Genomic DNA, 25,791 nt, shown 5'->3' on the forward strand with positions numbered 1-25,791 from the left:
TTATGAAATCACGCAAGTCAGTACCATCAGTAAGTAAAGTTAGGTGTTGCTTAATTTCAGGCAGTGTGGAAGTTTGTAGCCATTGAAGGCATAATTTGCCCACACTGTAGGTTGTTATTATCCCTGGGTGATGTCTTTGGGGATATCTAGGGTCTGGCCTGGTCATTTTGAAACCCTGTGTTTTATTCAGGAATCTATCTTGACAGTGATTTGTATCTGTGGGCCAGATCAACCATTGTTTCCAATCAGGATGTGTTCTGTTTTGGTTAAGTATATGGTTTACGTCTATTTCTTCATCTGTATCAGAGTTATTGCTAAACATTGTTGGCTTTGGAATAGACGGGTTATTTAAATCTTTGATTTTGGCTAAGCCAAGACAGGTGGTTTGTTGAACAGTGTCATTTAAAAATATCATTTGTTCTGGGATCATGCAGGCTCTAAACAAAGCTTCTAAACCCTGTACTTGCCATTCTTTTGTGCCCCAAACACTTTTCAAATCAACATTTTTGTCCCAATAATCGAGTCCAAAAGTATTCATTTTTTCAAAGAATGAATCAGAATAAATCAATTTTGTGTTGGTTATCATGGTTTTGGTCCCTGTCTTGTTTGACAATTTATAATAAAATGTTTCAGCATTACTAGTGTTAAAACCTTGAAAGTATGAATATTTGTCATAAACGGTTCTAGAGCTCCCTTTTGGAGGTGTAGCACAATGTTCCCATTGATTAAAATTTAAAACATTTCTAGGTTGTGCAGATTTATGCAAGAAATGGTTACCATAGTGGTTATAGCAATACATACTATCATAATTTGTAGAACCTTGCAAATAATCATGTTTTGTAAATTTAGCAGACATTACTAAGTCAGACATCATATTGTTTATACTTTCAAAGTCCCAATCATCAGCAAATGAGTTTGGTTTTGCAAAGTCACTCAAAGAGATCTTAATTTGGTGTGGATATTTCAGGATCTCGACCGGACCAAAGTTTTGCAACATGTGTTAAGGTGTCGGTAATCCAAAACTAGACGATATGAATTGTCTGGTTTGGAGACCGGAAACAAAGGATTGTTCATTTGTGAGGTGCAAGTTTCAATCACCCCCTGGTATTCTAGCTGATCTAGTATTTCATTTACTTGTTTTTTAGCTTCTTGCTTAATTGGGTACTGCCTTTGTGCAGTTGGTTGTGATTTTAACTGGACTTTGTGAGGAGGAGAATCCTCATCCCATCCTACATGATTTTTATATAAAGCAGGTGCTAAGGCCACTGCCCACTTTCTAGCAAGTGTGTATTTTTTATGAATCGGGATTTGATTCGAGAAGGCAGGCATAATTACTTCTTCGCCATGAGGGCACTCCCTGACAAACTCTGGTGGCCAGTCTTTTTCAGCTAGAAGTATGTCATAACCCTTTCAGAGGTTATCCCAAAATAGTCCCCTTATTTTCCTAGTCTTATCTCCCTCTATACGTAATGTTATCTCGTATATTTTGTGGGGCTTGCTAACTCTGGTATCTGCAGTTTCCACTTGAAGGTATTCATTCGTGTCCACTGTCTCCAGATGATCCATAAGGACTTTGCGAGCTATGCTCACCTCTGCTGCGCTGTCTAGCATTGTCTGAGCCCACTCTCCGTTTTTCAATTGTGTCCTCAGTATTCTCGGCATTGTTAACTACCTTGATACTGGCTACCTTCTTTTTTGGAAATTGTGATTTCTTTTTCAGTTGAGCAGGTTCCTTGTCTTTGGACTTGGCGTGCTCTTCTGATCGTCCTCTTCTTTCCGATTTCTGCGAGGAATTCTGAAAAGATTGAGAGGGACGTGTATCAATGTCTTGATATCTATCAGGTTTTTTAATATTATCCCTATTTCTAAGGTTATATCTATTCCCAGAGGGTTCACTCTGGGGTGACCTTTGTCTCGGGTTTGGAGATTTCTCTCTTCGCCTAGGAGACCTTCCTCTGGACTGGAATTTCTTTTCTTTAGGATTGGATTGTTTGTTCCCATCCCAGTTCTTTTTTGGTGAATTATTATTATTATTAAAAAACATTTTTTCTGGACTTGTAGTCAGTTGCGGTTTTACTGGTATTCCACCTAGACTATCTCTGCCTAGTTCTTCATAGGATTTTTCTATGATTCTGGCAATTTCAGCTGGTTGGTCTGCTATATCTGTCTCTTTTAACCTCTGGCGGATCGCCACGTTTGCTGCTTCACCCTTTATGTTGGCTAGTAATATAGCCGATACCTGCTTGAAGTCTTTTAGTAATTTCATACCAAGAGTTAAAGCAGGTTCTGGACCGTATTCATCTTGAATTTGTTTTAGCACATCTGGTATTACCGAAATGGATGGAACACCGTGCGTTTTTGTGTAGATGGAAGCAAAGACTGTACCCCAAGTGTCACAGTCCTCAATGTGTGGTGCGATTCCCATTGGGAGACATATAGTCAGAATCCTGTGTTTTTCTAATGGGGTGGTGTCAGGAAACACCGCCTCTATTTGGGTAATTTTCTGTGCCAACCAGAATGGTATTTGTTCCCGTTTAGCTGGAACTTTACCTAGGCAGGATTGGATGTTCTGTGGTGTAATTTTATTTGTGTTCCCCTGGTGAGGGGTCAGCTGTGGAAGTTTAATCGCTGGCTGTATTGTTGAAGTCCGCATTACATACTGAACTAATTGTCTGTGAATTTTTAGTAGTTGTTTTAGCTGTATTAGCAGCTCTGCTGCAGGCATTCTTTCGATGTCTGGATATGGTGTGTATCCGGCTAAGACCGGCCACGTTGCTCCTGGTCTTCCTAAAGGACCGAGCCTTGTAATGTGATTATTATGTTTTAGGGCGCCATCAAATAAGAGCAAATGCTCTTGGAATTTGAGTGGTACTTCCACCTCCTCGAAAGGAGTGTACTCATTAGGAGGTTCCTCTACTTTGTAATAGTGGAAGTACTTTGTTATAGTATTAGCTGCTGGAAAATGTATCCATGTATAGTATACCTCTGTCTGCCGATATTCGTGTGCCTCGATTACGAATATGACTGTGCCACCTCTAGGTGTCAGTCCATTTTCTATAAGTTTTAAGGTTATAGATCTTCTTTTGGCGACCGGAATGAGTATTATATCCGCGTCTGCTGCTTGCATGGTAGCATCAGCATCTGCTATTTCAGTAGCTAATCTAGTAACCTCTCGTTCTTCATCGCTGTCCATTTTGCTGACAGGATGGTATTATGTTTATTTGCAGATCAGGTTTCTTTATGGAAACAGAGATTAGATGCACAATATTTTGGAACACTGTTTATCCTTCAACGTTGACTTAGACCAAGAACCATACATAGGAGTTCCCTCCTGCGAGGTTTTGGAGGATATTATAACCTTTCACCCACTCCAGACGTCTTTGGAGTATTTGGGAAAAGGGGTCTGAGTGAGAAAGCACGACTGAGTTACTCTAAATGTCTTACGTTAGTTGTATCGCCCTTTCCAAACGCGTTGGGCGCCATGTAGTGTAGCTCCTATTTTCCCAATAGGCTCTGCGCATTGGAATAGTACCTACAGCAGTAAAGGCCTAGGCCAGACGTTAACTAGGTCTACTACTGTCGATACTAGACTTAATTTTTGGGTTTGCCAGCTAAGCTCAGAGTTCGCTAGAAACTTTCTCGAATGTTCAAGGAAGGATTAACTCCCCTGATTAGACAAGAAGGGATTTAGTTTCTGACAACCATAGAACATGACAACTTTGCTCTCCCCTAATCAAGAGTCAATCTCAAGAGTCGTGTGAGCACAAGGCAATTATTTTACTCAGTCAGTACGTGCATTCTTAGTCTCATCAGAGTGTAGAGAAATGGAGGAGACGGGCGTGTTCAATAAAAGATGTTATTTATTGATCAGTCTCTTTTCTCGTACAAGAGAAATGGATCGATATTATTGCAATACTTATAGTTAAGTAAAGTGCATACATTAAAAGCAATAGTATAAAATAATACTGTAAAAACATTGATATGGTTTCTGAGCCATATGATGTTTAAAATGATTAAAATATATTTACATACACATATACATTTGACTAAACGTACTCAACTGGTGTTTCTAAATACGCCTACCCCGTGTACCTGACCTAAGTCTAATACGTGGGCGGGAATAGAAAGTTACAGTTTAAGTTAAGTTTGTTTTTGCCAAGTGAATAACTAAAGAATTCTCTAGGAGGGGTTATTCAGTTCTGTACCTGGAATTTAGGATGAATGAGGAATGGTATCTCTTTCTCTGCTCTCGATATTCCAGGCTGCCTGCGAGGGCTGCCCAGAAGCGCCGGTGCTGGGTCTCTCGGTTTGAGATAGCAGCGCGTCTCTCAGCGCGTCAGGAAGGCGGGGCTGCTGCCTGCGGGGTCTGCTTCTGCTCTCGGCTTCGGCAAGTATGGCTGCTCCGTCTTGTCACCACGCGTGTGTTTCCATAGGGCAAGGTCGGCAATATTTATACCTTAAAGGTGCCGGGATTGACGTAAGGATGGACATAGGTACGTCAATAAAGATGTCATACGACTTGTTCGTTAGCACATTCTTTACTAAAGTTCTCTGTGAAATCAAAACAATGGCCGCACGGATTATCCAGGTTGTCATAGGTTTGATTTGTTATGAGAACGTCGTATGCCTTATCAGGGGCTGGAGGAATGTCGCTTGTCTAATTAGATCTCAAGCGTTATGACCTAATCAGATAACACGTTCCTGTGCCGTAGTGTGACTGCGTCAGATAACGGTATCTGCATCATGGGGGATTTCTTGCCTCATGGGCTGACTGTTAGTTAACTAGCTAGGTAGGTTAACCAGAATATGGTCAGGAATAGGGGGATCGATTCAGAACCTATAGAAATACACGACAATGCCTTAGTAGATATTTGGAGATTATGCAATCCCGACCTTAGAGAATATATTTTTTTCTCTCCTCCTCACCAATCCCAATCCCGCATGGATCATATATTTCTCAGCAAATCCTTATCCCAACATGCTATCCGTTCTGCAATTGGCTCCATTTTACTTTCTGATCATGCCCCAGTGTTTGTAGACCTTGACCTTCTCCCATTCTCTCCTCACTCTGGCAGATGGCGGTTTAATAATGCTTTACTTTTGGAACCCTCTTTTTGTTCCGAATTCACTACCTTTGCCAAGGAATTTTTTCTTTTAAATCAAACCCCTGACTCCCCTTTTGTTATGGTTTGGGATTCATTTAAAGCGGCCTCTAGGGGTTTTATTATCAATTTTGTATCTCGACGCAAGAAAATTCGAGAGGCCAAGTCGGAGAAAATTTTGGCTGACATTAAAGCCCTTGAACTTGCTTATTTTGCGTCTAAATCTGATTCCTCCCTTAAAGCTCTTATTGACGCAAAAATCTCTTTTAACAAATTCACTACAGACGCTGCTTCTAACACTCTACTAAAATGTAACTCTAGATACTATGGGGGTAAGAATAAAATGGGAAAACCTTTGGCCAATTACTTAAAGATTCGTAAAGAACGCACAAAAATTCAATCTATCAAAACTTCTTCTGGAGAATCTACATATAAAGATAAAGAAATTCTCGCTGAATTTGCCAAATTTGATGATACTCTTTATACCCCAGAACAAGTTCCAACGTCTGATGATCTCCTCTCTTATTTTCAATCTCTTCCACCTCCCTCAGTTTCCCATGTTGACTTTCACGCTTTGGAACAAGACATTTCGCTTTCTGAAATCTCTCATGCTGTATCTAAACTTCGTCATGGCAAATCTCCAGGCCCTAATGGGTTTACTATTGAATTCTATAGTCACTTTGCTTCTCTCCTTCTTCCTAAACTCTTACTTTTATTTCAATCTTTCTCTGCTGCCGGCTCATCTAGCGGTTCTTTTCAACAAGCCTTAATTTGCTTAATTCCAAAAGAAGATAAAGATCACTCCTTGTGTAAAAATTATAGACCAATATCTTTAGTTAACACTGACTACAAAATTCTAGCGAAGATATTAGCACTTCGCATGGATCCCCTCTTACCAGATATAATTGGCCCAGAACAATCTGGTTTCGTAAAAGGGCGTCTCTCCTCTGATAATTCCCGAGTTTTTCTTAACATTCTTAGCAAATCTTCTTCCTTGACTCTTCCTTTTGCAGCTATCTCCCTAGACGCGGAGAAGGCTTTTGACAGGATTGGGTGGGATTTCATGTTTCAGGCTTTACGTTGGATTGGTATCCCTTCTAAATTCATTTCTATTATATCTTTACTTTATTCTGATCCTCAAGCCTCTATTTTTGTTAATGGGATGTCCTCGGATTATTTTTCTTTACACAGAGGGGTTCGACAAGGCTGCCCTTTATCACCCTTACTTTTTGTTTTAGCCTTAGAACCCTTCCTTACCAAAATTCGTTTAGATGACACTATCTCTGGTTTTCACTTTGGTTCCCAACAAGTCAAACTTTCGGTTTATGCCGACGATATTCTTTTTTATTGCTATGACCCTTCCACCTCTATTCCCTCTTTTCTTAAACAGGTCTCTTCTTTCTCTGCAGTTTCCGGTTACCGCTTAAATGCCGACAAGTGTGAAATTTTACCTTTGAATCCTCTTTGTCAGAAACATCTCTTTTCCTCTACAGGTTTTTCATGGCAACCATCTAAAATCAAATACCTAGGGGTTTGGTTTGCTCCTTTATTATCTGATACTCTCAAGTTAAACTTTGATTATATTTTCAAGAAAATGGACACAGCTATCACTCGTTGGCATCCACTCTTTTTGTCCTGGTGGGGTCGACTTAACTCTATAAAGATGATGCTATCTCCCTTGCTTCTCTATACTCTTTCCATGCTCCCTTTACACATTCCTCTTTCTTTCTTTAAGAAAACGGACTCTTTATTACTAAAATTCTTATGGAATGGCAAACGTCCTCGAATAGCTCTTGCTACTTTGCGGAAAGATAAAGCTCAATCTGGAGTACGTTTTCCTGATTTCAAACAATATCACCGTGCTTTTTCCATGAAACAATCGACTCGTTGGTTTTCACCTACTCTGCCTCATTACCCCCCTGTCTGGCTCAGCATGGAATCGTCTTTCATCTCTCCTTTCACCTTCCGTGAATTTCTGTCCTTTACATCTTCTTTAACTTGTCTTCGCTTACCTATTCTTTCACACTCTCGAAATCTTCTTTCTCCTTACTTAACTTCATTCTATCCTTCCCTCCTCTCCACCCACGAACAACCAATTTGGAATAACTCTCCTCTTAAAATTCTCGAGGAATCTGTTGGATCTCTCAATTACTATCTCAGGAAACGCCTCTCTCATTTCAGGATCTTCAATCTATTTTCTCTTTACCTGCTTCTGCCCGATTACAATATACCTCCCTTCACCCTGTCTTGCTCTCCTATCTCCAATCTCTTTCATCCTCCAACGATATTCCTTTGGACCGCAGACCTACTTCCCTTTTATTGGAAGCTTCTCCTTCTGCATCTGCTCTATATAACTCTTTCCGTTCTCTTACTGATAGGTTGAAATCCCGCATTGAACTTGCATGGGCGCTGGATCTTTCTCAGAATTGGCCTGTACTTTTTTGGAATAAAATTTGGACTAAACTTCATAAGACCTCTAGAGCTGCTAACACCACCCAAACTTTATTTTTCATTTATCATAGAACTTTATTTACTCCACTTGCTTTGTCCCATTTTTCACCAGACACCCCTCCTACCTGTTGGTCTTGTCCCTGCCCTTCTGCTGATCTTAAACATATGTTGTTTGAATGCCCGCCTACTTCCCAGTTCTGGCAATTGGTTTGGCAGCAAATTCAGAGGATTTTCCATTTTCAGGTCCCTTTTTCACCCTCACTAGTTTTTCTCGGCTCCCTTTCTTCAGACCTTCCTCATTCTCCCAACCACTATCCTTTACTCGACCTTTTCATTGCTATCGCCTTTCATATTGTTACTTCTAATTGGAAACAGGCAGCAAATATTTCTTATCAGTCCTGGTGGAATGCAATCTGTTGTAATCATCGTTTAGACACTAATTATGTATCCCCCATTTACCTAGCTATAAAACGTGACCTGATTTGGCTCCCTTTGGTAACTTACCTCTCCTCCTCTTCCCCTGTTCATCCTTCTCCTGCACCTGAAATAGTCGAAGTTCGCAAACCCCCATGAATTGCTCATTGCCTGCTTTCTCTTTTTACTTGATTACCTATAATTGTTAAATCTTAATGTACTATGTTTTACTTATGGTATTGCATTCTAAGGATATGTTCATAACTTTTCATGCTTGTAATGCTTCCTTTTTTATGAAATTATTATTGTTATTACATTTTTTATTTCTTTGACCCTCTTATTGTAACTCTTCTCCCCCCTCCCCCCTTCCCTCCTTCCCTTCTTTCATCTCCCTAATAAATCAAACTTTAAAAAAAAATGAGAAATCACAAATCATCAACACACAAGGCACTATGAAGTTAAAATTCAAAAAGCTGCTGCCCGTAATAACGGGGTTCTGTTCCAGGTAAAAAGGAAAGCTGGGCCTCAAAAGCCTAATTGACACACTGCGATACAAAAGGGGATGATGGACGGAGCGTTTGAGCAAATCAAACACTCACCCCCAGTCAACTGATCTGGGTTTAATCCATCACCATTCTTTAGCTCACTCAGCCACCCCAGTTCAGACATGGCCATATGCAAATCAGTCTGACCCTGTGCCTCATGGGAACAGTCCAGCCCGAACTGCCAAGCCATGTCTTCCCTGGACCGGAAACAAGCATCCTGGGACCGGTTTCGGATTCATAATCCTCATCAGCCAGGCTATCTTGAATCCAGTGGCCAAGTGAGTAAGGGACTCACGTCTGAGCATACCCTGCCACACTTAGGGCGAACAAAGCGATACAAAAGGGGATGATGGACGGAGCGTTTGAGCAAATCAAACACTCACCCCCAGTCAACTGATCTGGGTTTAATCCATCACCATTCTTTAGCTCACTCAGCCACCCCAGTTCAGACATGGCCATATGCAAATCAGTCTGACCCTGTGCCTCATGGGAACAGTCCAGCCCGAACTGCCAAGCCATGTCTTCCCTGGACCGGAAACAAGCATCCTGGGACCGGTTTCGGATTCATAATCCTCATCAGCCAGGCTATCTTGAATCCAGTGGCCAAGTGAGCAAGGGACTCACGTCGGAGCATACCCTGCCACACTTAGGGCGATTGACACACTGGGCTAGTTGTCTTGACCAATCATCATTACATATAGACATCATTACAACTCCACTAAAGGCAGTTGCTCAGCCAGTCTTATTAATTTTAAAGAAGAAATAACTCTTTATTAACATTGTAAGGAAATGTCTCTTTTTGCATGTTCACCCACACATTTTTGGACTGAAGCTGCTGGTCTGTTGACTCTGAGAGTGCACTGAGGCCTGCTAAACAGACCTCAGTGCCAGTGTTATAACCCCTTACAGAGTGCATGTCGAGTTGGCTACCCCCAATTGGTAGAGAATGACTTACTGATAAGACCCTAGTATATGGTACCCAGGGTACCCAGAGCATGTAAGGCAGAGTGTCAACCCAGGGCTGCAGCACTGATTGTGCCACCCTGTGTGTGACAATACACAAAATGGCTCCCAGCCTGCCACTGCAGACCGGAAAGGCAGTGGTATCACTACTAGTTTGACCTACTTTGCCATTCAAATCAATGGCAAAGAGCCCACTTCCCATAACAACATATGCAAGTCTCCCCAATGAAAGGCCTATCGACCCTAAGGCAAGGAGCTGTATATTATTAAGTAGGGCATGTATTTTGTAGACACATGTCCTGATGGCAACCCTTCCTAATTGGTGTTTTGCTGTGGAAGAGGTAGTAGCTCCATTGGCTAATACAGAATTACCACCTGACCACTTAGCCTGCCTAACTTCTCAATAGGAGTACTGGGATGGGTACTGTAAGGTATCAAATTAATCTTTGCAGTAAACCCGACTTGCTGCCCAAGTCAAATTTAATGTCAGTATTATAAAAATTCAACTTTAAGAAAGTTGCCACTCTGTGACCCAGTTTGTACAGTGGCCTAACACGTCACTGTTCAACAGATAGCTATCTGCTCTCCTAGGGTGTTGTGTGAATGACTCCCATACTTAGGAAAAATAGCAGCCAGCTACAGGGTCAGGTGTTACCTTCCTTTCACTGGCAGCCACTAAGGGCATTACCCCAAATAACAAGCTTCAAAGGCGACCCACTTTCTGTCCATAAATATGGCACCTCTATCTCCCTGCGCCTCAGATAATGCCGGAACTGGAGAAAGGACTGAAGAAGGATTGCCCTGCTGACCCCTGGACTTGACAAAGAGGGTCTGCACCGTCTGCTGGACTGCACCTGGCACACTTTGGGCTAGCAAAGAGAGGACGGTGCCTGTGGCACCTAGCTTGGGAAAAAGTCACTCCCCAGCCCAAGTCGAAAGAAGTTGCTCCTATGGTCAGTCAACTGTCCCCCTGGAACCAGACCCAGGGCCAACAAAGTTGAAGTAGCTCAATTCGGCAAATCAGTAGACACTTCAGGAGAATCACAGCTGATTGCTGCTGGGTGTCCCAAGTGACCGATCCTCGATTGCCAAATGTTGCACCCAAGTCTGCTGGCTCCGGGAGTGTCATCTGAGTCCAGATTGGTCACCCAAGAGAGATGAGGTGCATTGTTGGCGAGTGGTATTGAGGGAATTTGAGGAGCATGATGTAGGGGAGGGGCACCAAAATAGTCTGTTGCATCGTGCGTATCCAGTGCTAGGGCCAGCCCTGGCTGGGAGTCCTAGCCCCCCTCCCGAAATTTGGTTCTAGTCACGCCCCTGGGTCTCAGAAACCACTATCTGATGTGAACCACCAGCAAACACCAAGAACAATGTTCTCAATCCACCCCGTCACTGGGCAATAGTAGACTGCAAGCAATTAATGGGTGTCTCGATGACTAAAGAGCTACGAGGCGAGCTAGATAGTAAAGATGTACTACACCGATGGTCGTATCTGAACAGAAAATTCAAACAGAATTCATGTGCTCTTATTTTAACAAAATCACAAGATATTAAAAATCTGCTGGCGGTTTTAAAACTCCATTTATAATCATACATTAATCATTGCATTTATTGGTTTTGCCATACATATTATTTTTTTTAAAGATATGCGAGGCTAGTAGGTGGTAGATATAAACTGTTAATGAGGGGGGGTTAAATATTGGAAAATCAAGATTACAAAACGTTTATTCCAACATAGCGAATGCTTGTATGAGTTTTCCAATGGCTGTCTCAATCCCGTACACTTTCAACAATGTTATGAAAGCTGCAGGGGCACGTTATATAACTTTCTTCTTCCAGTGCAAGAGCTTGCTCGGGGATTTTAGTCAAAAAGTGCACTACTGAAGTCACCGTTCCCTCTTCACTGACAAGGATTTGCCAGACAATGATTAATTCACTTACGGGTAACTGTGTATTGGTTACAACCATGTGATCTGCTGAAGATCCTTACTGGCAGCCTGATAAAAACAGGATACCGTTCCTTGAAACGACGAAAAGTTTGTTTACGATGCATACAACGTTCAGAGAATGCCGAGAAAGCACGAAAGAAAAGCAATAGGGTTTTCTTCTCTTCTATTCTGGATACAAATGTCCTCAGCTCGGAATCGCCCTCCAATTCAATAATTACGATGTTCAGATCTGTAACAACAGCGGAAGCAGTGTCATTTTGCAGATTACGAAGGAGCTCAAACTCAAGGGTAAAAGACAGGCAGCCGCATTTCCCTGCTAGCTTGGTTTGGTTGTCGTTTCTTTCCGCTGATTTCCTCGAGTTCTCTGTAAATTCAGTGCCTGTGAGCTCTTTAACCCCTTGCATGCTCGTGACGGAACCATTCCGTCACGAGCCACTGTGGTGCTATGCTGGTGACGGAATGGTTCCGTCACAGCCCGGCCGCCGCGCCTGCGCTGCAGTGATTTCGCGCCTGCGCGGCGCGTTCTATTTCGTCACAAGCACATCGCCACCGTTGCTCGTGACGGAGTGGTTTCGTCACGACCATGGGGGCGCCACACGGCCCCCTCCCCCCTAGCACCGCAGCTGAATTACCGCCGCGGCCAAGGGGTTAAAGTACACGAGCTCGAACTCCAACAGTTCAAGCTCGAACTCCAGATCGGTTGCATTTTGAGATGTTTTAAGCGGAGTCATCGGAAGGTGGTCACCCTTGTGATGCGAGAATTTCCGTTGGCTGCAGAACTTCTCTGTCAGCAGATGGATTTTATCCTCCAAGGACCGGATTTCATCCTCATACTGGCACAACATTCCACCGGTCAATTCTAAAGCGCAAATATTTCAGAGCCTGCACGGGCTTTTATGTACAATGGCGCTGCTTTCAAAAACTGAGGGAAACACAACAGTCATTGACAAAGACAAGTGACTGCGCGAAAAAACACACAGAAGAAGGACAATGAAATAAACAAGCATTGGCAATGCAATAGGACTCGCATTTACGCAAGACGTATGGCATTGAAAACGGGAGTGAAGGCGGGCGCGAGAAGGCACAAACACAAGGGAAGGGGGCCCCAAGAAGTCACAGACTGCGGTAGGGGGGTAGGGAGGGACGTGAAGAAAGTAGTCTGTGCAGTGAAGGGGCCAGTAGCCATGGAAGGATACAAATGATTGACATAGCTGTCATGGGGAGGGACTAACACGCTTAAAACCAAACGGAAGGCAGCATTTAGAACCTAAGCCAATGAAGAAGATGGGCCGGAGAGTGGGCAGAGCTTCCACACTATAGTGTATACTACATGTCTCGCAAAGCGTTGTAGCGCATTCGGGCTGCAACTCTAGGCGAGACCTAAAAAACAATATGGTTTGTTTATGGGCTCTGTGAGTACATGGTCGGCTGTTTTTAAACAGCGAGTTAGTCAGAGGAGACTCTGGAGGCGCTGACTCCATGCAGGTAGCAGAAACGGGACCTAATGAATCTCACTTCATCATAAACAAAAGCATTTAAAAACATGCTTGAAGTCCTTACATACTACACTTAATAGCTCAACCTGAGAAAAAGTATCAATTCACCATGTTTATTGATCGGGCTATTCCCATTGCAAATTCATTTCTGGTTTCAGGTCAATGTGGGTGTGACGGTTAGCTGCAGGGCTGATTTGGCAGAACAGGGATCTACTACAAGAGAAGTAGTGTGTGTGGTGTAGGTTGCAACTGAGGTACATTACAATCCTGTTTAGGGTCTGAAGGTTCCATTCTCCCAGGCCATCATGCCGGCAGTCGCATAAATTGATTCAGGATTTTTTTGCAGTAAAAAGTGCTTCAGGATTAACCTGCCTTCATCCGCTCATGATAAAATGTCGCTCACAGTGTCACACACAACGTACTGTAATGCCGAACAGAAGGATAGAGGAAATATAGAAGTGTTGCATGAACTGAGAAAGTGGCAGCTATGCTTACTCCATCTTGGTTATAACGTCACTGCAGGTTTTGAGGAGAAATTCAAATCCCTGGATTATAATATTCCTGGTATCAGCAGGTCATGTGGCTTTAAAAGGAGTCTGTTATTACTGTCAGCGATGTCTAAGTTAATATAAACTACTTTGAAAGCATGTGCAGAAGTAATTATCTTGCCCTACAGCAAGGAGCGCATTACCTCTTGTATGTAAAGCACTGCCTGTCAGGTACTGTCTCAGCAAGACATCTGCAAGTATTGAGGATATGAATTATTGTCCCAAAAGTGGCAAAACAAGGGTTAGAAATTGGATTTCTGGTTGGCTAGGGTTTGCACCTAAACCAGGCTGAACCCACCACTCTAGTCAGGTTAAGGGAGTTGCACACCCAAGATAACCCCTGCTCACCCTCTTGGTAGCTTAGCAGAGCAGTCCGGCTTATCCCAGAGGCAATGTGTAAAGCATTTGTGCAACACACACACACACACATCAGTGACACAACAAATAAACCACAAAAGAGACTCCACGCAGTAGTATTTAAAATATCTCATATATTGTATATTAACATAGACAAAAACCACATGAACCTTTGCCAATTAAACAATTGTCATAACATCCCAGGGTGTGCAATAAGCTAAGACTTATATGTTGCACATGTCAGAGATACTATACACCATCATTGTACATACTATGCAGGTCCTGAAATAATACTCATTATCTTGTCATTGCAAGGCATACAATGACACATATAACATATGGGCTGTAAATGCAGCAGTTCGGTTATACCAAGAAAAACACATGAATCACCATATGTGATTAGGTATGTCATCACAGTTCATCCTAAATCACCCCAAATGTATTTATTACACAGTAAAGCGCAACTGCGCTTCTATTACGGGTAACGCAGTAAATAAAATCCACAACGTAGGGCACAGGAGCACCCGTGCACTGAATATAGGGAATACAGTATGTGAGAAAGTGGCTCTATATATACTGGACAATAATGAAGTACAGTATGTATGGAGTCCACAAACCCCAAAGGTATAACATAGGTTAAAGTCAGGACTGACCTTACTCTCAAAAGTGGTAGCTTGGTCGAGCAGTAAGGCAGTACCAGAGGGCAGTGCAAAGCATTTGTTGTACACACTCAGTCAGCAAAGGATTTCACACACTCAAAGACTGAACTCCAGGCCAACGGTTTTTATATCCAAAGATATCGTTGTTTTATTTTTAGAACCAACAGGCATAAAAATATACTTTGCTAGATATGAGAACTCTCATGTAATTACTTTGCAAGGAAGCAATAACGTTGGTGAACACAATAGGTACAGGAGTTGCTGAAGGTACTTCAAGTCTAGACACACTTTAGCATTGAGCTCAATGGATTGTTACCTTAAAAGTACAGTTGATTACAGTACAGATTACTTTAGTAGTTCCAGGACTAGATCCTAGATTCAGTCCTGGGGTCTAAGCTGAAACCAGATTAGCAAAAACGTTTTAGCTACTGTGGTGAATTTTCATGAATATAAAGCTGTTTTAAAAGTCCACACTTAGAAACTTTTCAATGACAATCTGGCAATGTTATTCAATGAGAGAAAATTCAGGTTGTAGGTAAAGTATGATCGCGTTACTTTTGTAATCCAGTACTGGGCTTCTAGGGCCAGCACTGGGGTCTGAACTTAAAACAGGTAGGTAATTGCGTTTCAGTATTTCGTATGATTTTTAAAGAATATTTCAAGTTTTCAAAAGTACACACTTAGAAGAAATTTCATAGAAAAGCAGACAATGGGTTCCTACGGAGAAAATACAGATTACTAGTAAACCCGGTAAGGATTACTTTTGCGGTTCAGTAATGGGCTGCAGGGTACAGTACTGGCTTCTCGTCTGCTTGCAGGTGAGTACTTCGGAATTCGGACTTCGGCTGATTTTATGTGAATATTTGCAGTTTTCAAAACTTCGCACTTAGAAAATTTTCCAGTCAAAATGGGACAATGTTATCCAATGGCAGGTAAGTGAGTTACCGCTTTCCAGGTGAGTACTTGGCTGGTGAAGTTAAGGTTCCAGGTATAGACTCAGGGGTCCACCAGGGTCAGGTAAGTACAGTCGGTTCCGCCCCAGCAGCGCAGGGCCGGCCGGGTGCAGAGGTAGGTAGGCCCAATGATATCCAATGGGGGAAATGGGGCCTTCGGTTGGTGGCTGCTGTTTAGCAGGCCACGCGGCTGTGGGAGCTGGGCTCCTGGTTACTTGCTCAGGGCAAGGGGGGAAGTAGGTTAGGACAAAGGTGGCACAGCCAGCGGCACTCGGGCGGCTGGGTGCAGGGTGCTCTTGAGCCGTCGGGCCCTCAATTTTATCCAATGGGAAAGGTCAAAAAGGAACAAAGGCGGCAGACTCGGGGACGGAGACTCTCCAGGGGCGACCAGCACTTCGAGAGGTAAGTTCGGATCTTGAAGCACAGGTAGGTATCCCAAAGGGAGGCACAGGGGGCTGTAGGGCGCCGGGTGCAGGGGTGTCTTTGGGTGTCGGAAAAGCTTACCCCGGCTGGTCTCGGTTGGGGTGGCCCCTGGTTCTGAGTCTGCAGGCGTCGGCTGGTTCGTCGAGGAGGGTCTTTGGGCACTGGACTTGGTGTCCCAGTCGCCGGGGGACGTCCTTGTGGTCTTGGTTCAGTTGGGCCCGGCCCGGGCTCGGCGGCTGCAGAGTGGGCTGATCCGGAGCTTCCTTTTTGGCACCAGGTGAGTTGTTGCAGCAGAGCCTCTGCTGATAGGAGTCCCAGTCTTTAAGAGGGTCAAGGCAGGCAGGTCCTCTGGGTGTTCCAAGGTTGCTGTCCGCAGGAGTCGCCGGGATTAGGCAGGTGCAGGTTCCAGGATCGACAGGCCGGTACGGCAGGGGCCAAGTCAGTTGTTGTCGTCCTGTTGTTAGCAGCTGCACGGCGGGTCTTCTTCTTCTTGATCTTCTTTCTTCTTTTCATATCGGGATCTGAGGAAGGAAGGTTCAGGGAGCCCCTAAATACTGAATTTAGGGGCATTACAGGTAGGGCAAGGACAGGGACCAATGAGTCCCTGTCCTTGTGTGAGTACACCCCCTGGCCTGCTCCTCTCCTGTGGGATGGGGGCAGGAGCCTAGCTGGGATTGGGCAGGGCTCCCCATCTACAAGATGGCCGGAGCCCCGAGTCATGCTTCACCTCGTCTCCCCCACCTGAGGGGTGGGGTTGGCACAGGCTGGCACACCCCCTTCCTGATGTAGTTTTTCCCGCCAGTCTTCCCGCCAGAGTGGGGGTTAGAACTGATGGGGGCCAGTTGCTGGATACAGCAAATGGTCTGGAGAAGCGCACAGAGGCGGCATGCCTTTGAAGCTTCCCCCTGCCCATCCTGGGGGAGGAGACCTAGCACCTCACCCAGAATGTGCATTGTTGCAGGCCCAGGAGAGCTGGGGGCTCTAAACCCAGGGGACCAGCAATATGTCTCCTGTGTGGCAGCCTCTGCAGCCACTCAGCCCAGAAGTGGATTGTAGGTTAGGTTTTCAGAGGGTATCTCCAAGATGCCCTCTGGTGCATTGTACATTAATTCCCACACTGGCATCAGTGCAGGTTTGATGTGCTGAGAAGTTTGGTACCAAACTTGTCAGTCTTCAGTGTAGCTTTTATGGTGCTGTGGAGTTCGTAATGACAACCTCCCAGCACCATATACTCTTAATGGCATCACTGCACTTACAGTGCCCAGGAATGGCCCTGGGTACTGTAGGGGCACAGGGCTCATGCTCCTGTGCCCACACCTCTGGCATAGGGCACCCAGCTAGAGGGGTGACTGAAGTATGCTAGGGCAGTGGGTTATGTGGGCATGGCATGTCGACTCTTGGTTTAGTTCTGTACTTAGGCACTCAGCCTGCAAAGGCAGTGTGTGGGTGCCAGGGTACAGGGCCCCTGAGGGTGGCACAATAAGTGCTGCAGCCCTCAGGGGTCTTCTCTGGTCACCATGCCGTTGGTACCTAGGGTACCATTTACTAGGGGCTGACAGGTGGCCAGAGATGCCAATTGGGTTTTTAGTTTCAGCACAGTTTTATGGAAGGAACACAGGCCCTGTGTACCTGGTTGGCAGGAACCCAGGGCACACTCAGTCAAAGCACATCAGCAGTTCAGAAAAAAGTGGGGGCATACCAAGGCAAGAAAGATGGCACTTTCTCACACAGTAATTTCACAGTTTCTCTATGTCTATGAAGCGGGGCCTTCGTCAAGGTCTAACCCCGTTCTCTAAACAAGATACTGTGACACTACCAACATGGTAACCAGGCACCCCCACAAGCCACGCACAAACCCAAGGGTGGGGGCGCACAATCACGGCGACCTGCGGAAAGATCCTGCTCGTTCTTCCCCAATGTATGGAAAGCAAACAGCAGCTAACTGCCCGCAACGAGGGATTGTGTCTGAGAGGAACGACGCCGCGTGCAACGCCGCATCGATCGCTGTCGCATCCCGAAGATCTACGCATCGTACCTGTGCGAGACGCTTTCACAACGCATCACCTGCGAACCGGAACCTTACGAAGACTCAACGCAACGCTCCCCCTACAGACAGGACTCGACGCAACCCGTCCGCTGCACGCAGCGGGCTGTCACATCGCCTCCTCAGGGTCTCAGGAGTGTCGCATCTCTTTGTTTTTCAACGCTGCAGCTGATTGGCTTGGGAACTTTTACCGCATCTCCAATTACTTTGGTGCAAAGTCTTCAAATCTTTTTAAAATCATATTTTTAAACTGTGTATGTTGGATTTATTGTCATTTTGGTCTTGTGTAGTTTAGATAAAGATACTTTATTTTTCTAAACTAGCGTGGTGTCTATTTGTGGTGTTTTCATTGTGTTACTGTGAGTGCTGGTACAAATACTTTACACATTGCCTTTGGGATAAGCCAGTCTGCTTGTACCGAGCTACCAATGGGGTGAGCAGGGGTTATCTAAAGAGTGTATCCCCCTTACCCTGACTAGAAGCCAAGGTCCCTATTTGGTCAAAGGTACCTACCTCTGCCAACTAGAGACCCCCATTTCTAACACTTGGCTAGCAGCAAGTAGATAAAAGCTTTCCCCATACAATAGGCCCATCTGGAAGGGATGCAGTCTCTTCCTTGGAGAGCAAGAGAGTGGAATCTGCATACGTTAATTACACTTGTACTGCCTGCAAACCTGGGCTTGCCTCTGTGTTTTGTATACCACAAACGACCAACGTTAAAATACCAAAGTGATATTTGTTACAGCCCTGATGTTTCTTGAGGAACAGAATAGAAGTGGGTTAAATTTCTCCTCAGAAAGATTTGAAACGTATTAATTGAGAACTGTAAGCCAAAAACGTAGGCAAACTTCCTCTCTGAAAAAACATATTCAGGAACCTGCTAATACCCTGTGTCAGCATACCTCATAACTTCCACTGTAGGTAATTTTGAGAAAAGATAATATACCACAAATATGTATTTGACTTCCCCGTTATGCCTCTGTAAGTATTCCATAATGTCAACACCAACTCCTTCCCATGGAATATTAGGACTGCTTACTGGGCACAAGGGTGGTTTGAACATGGCGGGTGATTTGTCAGAATTCACACATTCTACACATTACTTAACCTTCCTTTCGAAATCCTTATCTAACCCAGGCCACAAATACAACTCTTCAGTCTTCCCTTAATTTTAATACGCCTAAAAAGTAAATCTAGAAGGCTTGATGTGTTTCTCAATCTTGGAGGTTTATTTAACAAAAGGTTAGAGAGTCATGTGAGGGTAACAAGTTGAAGGAGTATTCAGCTCTTCATTCTTCACATCTGCCCCTCTTCTTCCCTTTTCTCTTTGGGTTCGTCTCTCTTCGGTGATGTCCCAGGATCGCGGAAAAGAAGACAGGAAGATGGCGGTAAGTAATACAATAAGAGGTGCTTGGGTGTAGGATAGGAACCAATACCACACCGGGGAATGTCCATTAGGAGGGTATCTCAAAGGTGACTAGGCGCTCTCTTTTCCCTCTATTTTAATTATGGGGTCCTCTGGGGAAGCTTAGAATAGAGGTGAAATGTGCACAGAAACAAAAACAAGTGAGGCTTATCAGAGACTATATCTCTTTCTGCCTTACGTAGTAGCCCATGCATTATAGTCCCTCTACATGCCTCTGTCACTGATGCAGTGTGTTGCAGCACAGATTATTTGAGCATAAATAGAAAATAATCCATACCAAAGCGATTAAAGAAGAAAAGGAAACAAAAGAATAACAAACAAGACATTCTTAGGTTGCCTTCCCCCACACCATTTTTCTACCCTGTTAGACTCTGTCTCGCTGAACCCCTATGGTCCTTTCCTCACTCCCAACCCAGTCCACGTACTCTCCCGAGTTGCGGCGGCGTCTTCAATCCTCCAAGAGTGACCACCACCCTTCACTCCAGACCTCTGGAGCTTCGTCCCACATCTCGACCCTCGACGAAGGCGTCTCCTCTTCGGCACACCTATCCCGGCTACGGCTGGGCTCATCGCAGTGAAAGGGGCTTCCTCTCCGTGGCGATTTCTCCCTGTCTCGCCATGTTCCTCAGCATCTTCTGGATTTTCCTTCTGATCCTGTGACGTTCTTCTTGTTCTCCTCTCCGTCATCTGGTTAGTCTGAGGTACCGTTCAGTCCGCCCCCTCCTGATGACATCGGATCCAGGACTGCCGAATTAACCCTTTCTTTTGCCTTCTTCCAGGGTAGAGGCTATCGGAGTTGGTTTTCGTAGTCCTGCTGGGGTAAAAGAGGTATGTGAGGGGAGGTTACAGGTAACGGGTCATAGCCCTTATAGGGCTATAAGGGTCCTCTTTACATCTCCTCTTTCTCAAACACTCCATGGGAATCACATGACTACACCCCAACAACAAACCACTGTTCCTTAAACTCCCAGTAAGTAGTCAATCCATTGTCCATACAGTTCTTCATATGCCATCTATCCCAGATATATTCATACACAATCAATTATTGTCTTCCACAAGTCGGTTTTTCTATTCAGCCTGGCTGACACCATGGATTCCTTTGTCCCATAACCCTGCAACATAAAACTCATCTCACTTATTCCTTGGCAATTCTTTGATAGGTTTGACTTAAGAAGTCAGCAACGTTGTTTTTCACATCACACACTGTAGGGAGGTAGGATCCTTCTGCATGGTTACCCCCACTTTTTGCATGGTTCTGTGATGGTTTCTGACTAGTCTGACAGGGATTCTGTTAACCAGGACCCCAGTCTCTGTGCTTTCTCTCCTAAATTGGTATGGTACTTAGGTACATCCCAGATTGGACACTGGTATACCCTTATCAGTTTCTAGTATTAGGTACTAAGGTACCCAGGGCATAGGTACACCAAGGGTCCCCCATGGGCTGAAGCATGAGCATACCACCCATAAGGGACCACTCAAACTATAACTACAGGCCTGCCATTGTAGGCTGGGTAAGCTGGTGCTAGCAACCCTTTACGAAAGATATAGGTTTTCCTATATTTAAGGTCACTGCACTTAAAACCTATAAGTCACCCCTAAAGCAGGCCTTTTCAATCCTGAAGGCAGGGTGCTCAGTTCTACGTGTGAGGGGCCCTGCATGAGCAAGACTTCCCTACAGCCTTCGGAGTCCATTATCCCCGGTTGTAAATGAGGCAGGCATATAACATACAGAGGGGCACCGCGTCATTACGCGATGACCATCTAGAAACTGGCTGGAACAAACCCTATCATGTTTGGTATCAAACATGTTAGAATCATACTCCCACACTGTAAACGGTGTGGGAGTATGATCAAATGGACTGTAAAGCTCCTCCGGGAGGCACTCAATGCTCCTGGTACCAGTGTTCTAGACCCGGACAGCACACTGCCGACCAGAGACACGATTCTGCCCTCTTGCTGCTGAGCCAAGCTGGAGCAGGGGAAGGCAGAAAAATAAGTATCCTTTCACAGTGAGGTGTGACCACCTCCCAGACAGGGTTTAGTGTATTGGGCGGGTGGGAGCGCTTGCCAGCGCCACTCAGTCTGCTTGAAGGGCACATTTGGTGCCCTACTTGCACAGACCAGTGCAAACCAACTCAGGGAGCCGTTGGCTCCTACTCAGGCGCGAAACTGGACAAAGGACATGGGAGTATCATCCCCAATGTCCGACCCCTCCCCTGGGAGGGAACCATGAATCGTCTCAACCCTTTCCTTAGGGTACTTAAGGGTTTACCTGAGAGTGGGTCCCTAGATTCGTCGTGGGACAAGATTAATTTCAAGAAACCACTTATTCTTCGACCATCTGGGTACTCTGGGCTACGCTGGCCTTCGTTCTAGGCACAAGGCTGCAAGACTGCTGCTCCTGATCTCGTCACCCTGCTCGTCTGCTGCAACGTCCGTGCCTTTGCTCCATACAGGAACTTCCAAGGCCTGTGGACATCCAAGAAATCTGAAGGGATCTCCCTTGAAGTAAAGGAGTCACTTCCCTGCCTCTGCAGGCACCGCAACTAAGCTGACCGGTCTGCTGAACCTGGGCTCCCACAGACCCCAAAAGGCTCAGCAACACAGGTGGTGATTCTTCATATCCCTCGAGGCCTGCCCTGTCCTCTTACCGAGTTTGAGGCCAGTATCCCTCGTCGGAGCCGCAGGAACTGAACCCCTGTGCACCGCGTCGACTTGCCATTCCAAAGGCTTGTTGGCTTCCTTCCATCAAGAGCTCCGGGCACCAAATCACCCTCACCTCAAGCATCTCCTGTGACCAAGATCTTCGTCATCACCGCATCACTTGCACCGTGGGCCTGCATCTTTAGTGAGCTGCTCGAGGTCCTCTTGCGACTCCAGTGCCTCGGGCCTGTGGGTCCTGTTGATGCGCCCCTTTGATTTCTGTGGGCTCCCCTGATTGTTCGGGCTTGCCCTGACTCCCCTGCGTGTGGTGAGTCACCTGGACCTTGCTGGTCCCGACACTACACCTTCTTCGCTTTCCACGTGGTTTGCAGTTGCCAAGGTTTGTTGGTGCTCCCAACGGACACCGACCCCTCAACTCTCGACAACAGACGTGGGACAGCTTGTGAACGGCTCCTGATCTTCAACAGAATCGCCTGATCTTCACAGCTGTAGCTCCAAGGTCACCGTCATCTCTTCTGCAGCACCCCACATCAGTGGGCACTCGTCTTCCGTGCCTCCTCTCCTGGTCATTCCTGAGTGACCTAGACTCTGTCCCCTCCTCACATCGAATCCACCTTTGGGTTCCAACGGACACTTTCACCTTCTCCAGCAGCAGTATCTTCCTAAAGTCTCCCTTTGAGTACGAAGATGGTTTCACTTCACACCTATGCACCTGGCTTCCCCGGTGTAGGTATACTGGTCCCTACGGTATCCAACCTCTTGTCTTCCACAGGGTTTTTTCAGAGTCCTCTGGGAAGGGTGAATGTATGATATAGCAACGCACGCATTCATCACGCATGCCTTTACCCACTGTCCACTACCACGCATAACTCACTACCACGCCATCCCATTACCACGCATACCATTTCATCACACATGCATCCAGACACTTTCAAAGTTCCATTACAACGCTTACACTAACCAGGCATACCACTTCATGCACACTTTTATTATGTATTTCTGGTATGTGTATGACTACCTTTAGCGCTGAAACGTTCACTCAGGGCAGCTCTTCGCCTCTGTCCCTACATTTCTGTTTATGCGGCAATCATGCACTCTCGCACCCGTACTCCCCTCTCATGCCGATCCACCTACCACTTATCCGTCACAGTGACATACTCCGCAGTTCTTGGTGTGCTCCTCTATGTGCCATGGCCACACCTCCGATACCCTTAGTTTCCGGTTGTGTTTCATCACCATTTCTAGTGTCTACGCATGCGCAGTCTCGTTTCCAAGACCTCGCTACTCCCATGAGCTTCTAGTTCGGCAAGCCACCCTCTCCTCATTGCAGGTACTGAATTGCTGCTTTTTTCTTCCGTGGGGCTCATCCGCTGCAACACGATAATAATATAATAATAATATTCATATTATAATAATATAATTATATTATATTAAATTTTTTCTTTGTTTTGCCTTGGACGCCAAACCAGGATTGCATACGCCGACTGTTATGTTTATTCTCTGCCATTTTATTAGTTTTCTACCTGCCACACAGCCCATTAAGCAAGGAGATTTACTGCCACAGACACCCCTGTGTTTGTCCTTGAAGCCCACAGTTAGTTTTAATGAGGCCTCCGATCTTTTCGGACTTGGTCACACTAATCCCTAAAAAACTATTTTAAAGCACCTAATCCACAGCCATTACAACTCGGTCATAACCGTGCGTGACTGTCACCACAAAGCCATTACCACGCTTATGCCTTTATCATGCGTGGTAAATGCAAACTCGTGGTAAAAGCACACTCGTCGTTAAAGCATGCGTAGTAATGGCTTCGTGGTGACGGTCACGCGTGGTTATGACCGTGTTGTAATGGCCGTTTCCCGGGAAGGGTCCTTCTTTAAAATTTCGACCGCAACTTCGCCCGTTGATTTGTACTATGAACGCGGTCTTGTTCCCACACTGCACACGACCTCCGGGGGGGTTCTAGATACTCACCTTGGGTGGTTCCTTGGGTTCCAGGCACTTCTACGTCCTCCGGATATATTCTTGAATCGAGTTGTGAGTCGCATACCCCTATTTTAGTATATGGTTTGGTCTCCCCCTGGAGACCACTGTGTATTCTGTGCTACTTACCTGTTTCTATTGAAAAGTATTGTGTGAATCGTGTTTATCTCTGGCTAGGAGATATCTGCATGTGTTAGTGAGTGTCTTATGATAAATACACTGTGAGGTTCTTTTTCTATACCAATAAGATTATGTTCTGGTAAAACAAGCTGCTTTACACTCTTTCTGGACTAAGCCTGAAGGCTGCTCTTCACAACTACCACTTAGAGAGCTTTCTAAGGGTGTCTAAGACCACTAAAAATCACCATAAGGGCAGCCTGGATGGGTGCAGAGTGCCCACTTACATAAGTGTGCATCATATACCAATTTTGAAAAGAAATTATAGCAAACATTTCATAAAAGAACGCCACAAACCTCTCATGCACACCCTCGTGTGTATAGCTACGACATTAACACAGTCTTATATTTTCAAGATCACAAAGAGATATATATTTTTTATGAATCTTTTATTTTTATTTTATAACAGTAGTTGTCTGATTATTTTTGGTGTCCTATATAGGCTCTTTGGATAGATAATTATACTTATAAAAATTAATAATTCATTTGATAAAGGTATATACAATTACACAAGAAACTTTATGCATGACAACCTGTTCAAAAATTCGTATTTCAGGGGACACTTGGTCTAGTGTGGGTGTAAAAACTGACTTAGGAGCTAGACCTGACTTATTCTCTTCCGTTGTTATGTGTTCTATGCCTGAAAAATAATTTTTTAGACGGATTTGACGAAAAAAACACATGACATCATTAAAAAGCTCAAATTTATTGAGTCCAGAGTGAGGGACAAACGATAACCCCTTTGATAGGATCGCAATAGTCGCTGCATCTGCCTCAAATTTACTTAGATTGAATATTGGAATTGTTTTTATTCTCTCCAATATTTGGAGCTCCGTGTCTCCAGATATCGGTTGGGATTCTGAGGTTGATGGTCCTGATATTGTGGTTGGAAGTGCCCTCTCTGTTGAAAATTGGGTTGGTATTGTCGATAAGGTCGGGACTGGGATTGATAATTCGATCGCCAGTTCCTTCTGTTTTGAGGGCGCCTCCCTAAAAAAGGACGGTAACCTTGGTTTGATCTTGGTATGTATCCCTGACCATGATTTTGATGGGGAGACATACCAGAACTGCTTCCAGAATCTGATGTATTTGAGAATGTGGTGACCTTTTTCTGTCTAATGTCAAAATGAGAATCCCCCATCTCTTGACCAAACTGATCTGTTTGTTCGTAAAAGTTGTCTCGCAAGTATGGGTAGACATTTTCTCGACTGAAATAGCGAATATCTTTTTGGAGTTTATCCATTTTGCGTTTTATTAAATATTCACTATAGGAATTTAATTCAGATTCGACTTCTTCTAGTTTCTTTTTGATATCAGTAATCACTGTTGATGATTTAATCTGATTTTCTAGATCTAGAATCTCTTGGATTAGTTCGGCCAGCACTTCCTTGGCTGTTTCCACTATCAACATCATGAGGTCCCTCGAACATCGATTAGCGATGAGGGACCATCGTTCAAGAAAATGTTTCACTTGTATGAAAAGACCCGGAATGTTTTTAATTTGTAGGCCTTGGGGTATAACCCCGGCCTTAAGATAATCTAGGATGTATTTGCCATGGAGTTCTATTCTTATGGACTTTTTTTTGAGGGCTAATAGTTTAACAAGATCTTCACTTTTGTCAATAGTATTAGGATT

The 25,791-nt window shown here is 44.7% G+C and overlaps 1 protein-coding gene and 1 pseudogene across 2 annotated transcripts in view; both read right to left on the minus strand.

Annotated features, from left to right (window-relative positions):
- The window catches only part of ANKRD42 (ankyrin repeat domain 42), a 322,945-nt gene that overhangs the window by 277,566 nt on the left and 19,588 nt on the right, over positions 1-25,791 (minus strand). The window lies entirely within an intron of this gene.
- On the minus strand, positions 11,200-11,828 carry LOC144773240 (centromere protein P pseudogene; annotated as a pseudogene).

This window comes from Lissotriton helveticus, chromosome 8, assembly GCF_964261635.1.
Source record: "Lissotriton helveticus chromosome 8, aLisHel1.1, whole genome shotgun sequence".
In the NCBI taxonomy this organism is placed as follows: Eukaryota; Metazoa; Chordata; class Amphibia; order Caudata; family Salamandridae; genus Lissotriton; species Lissotriton helveticus.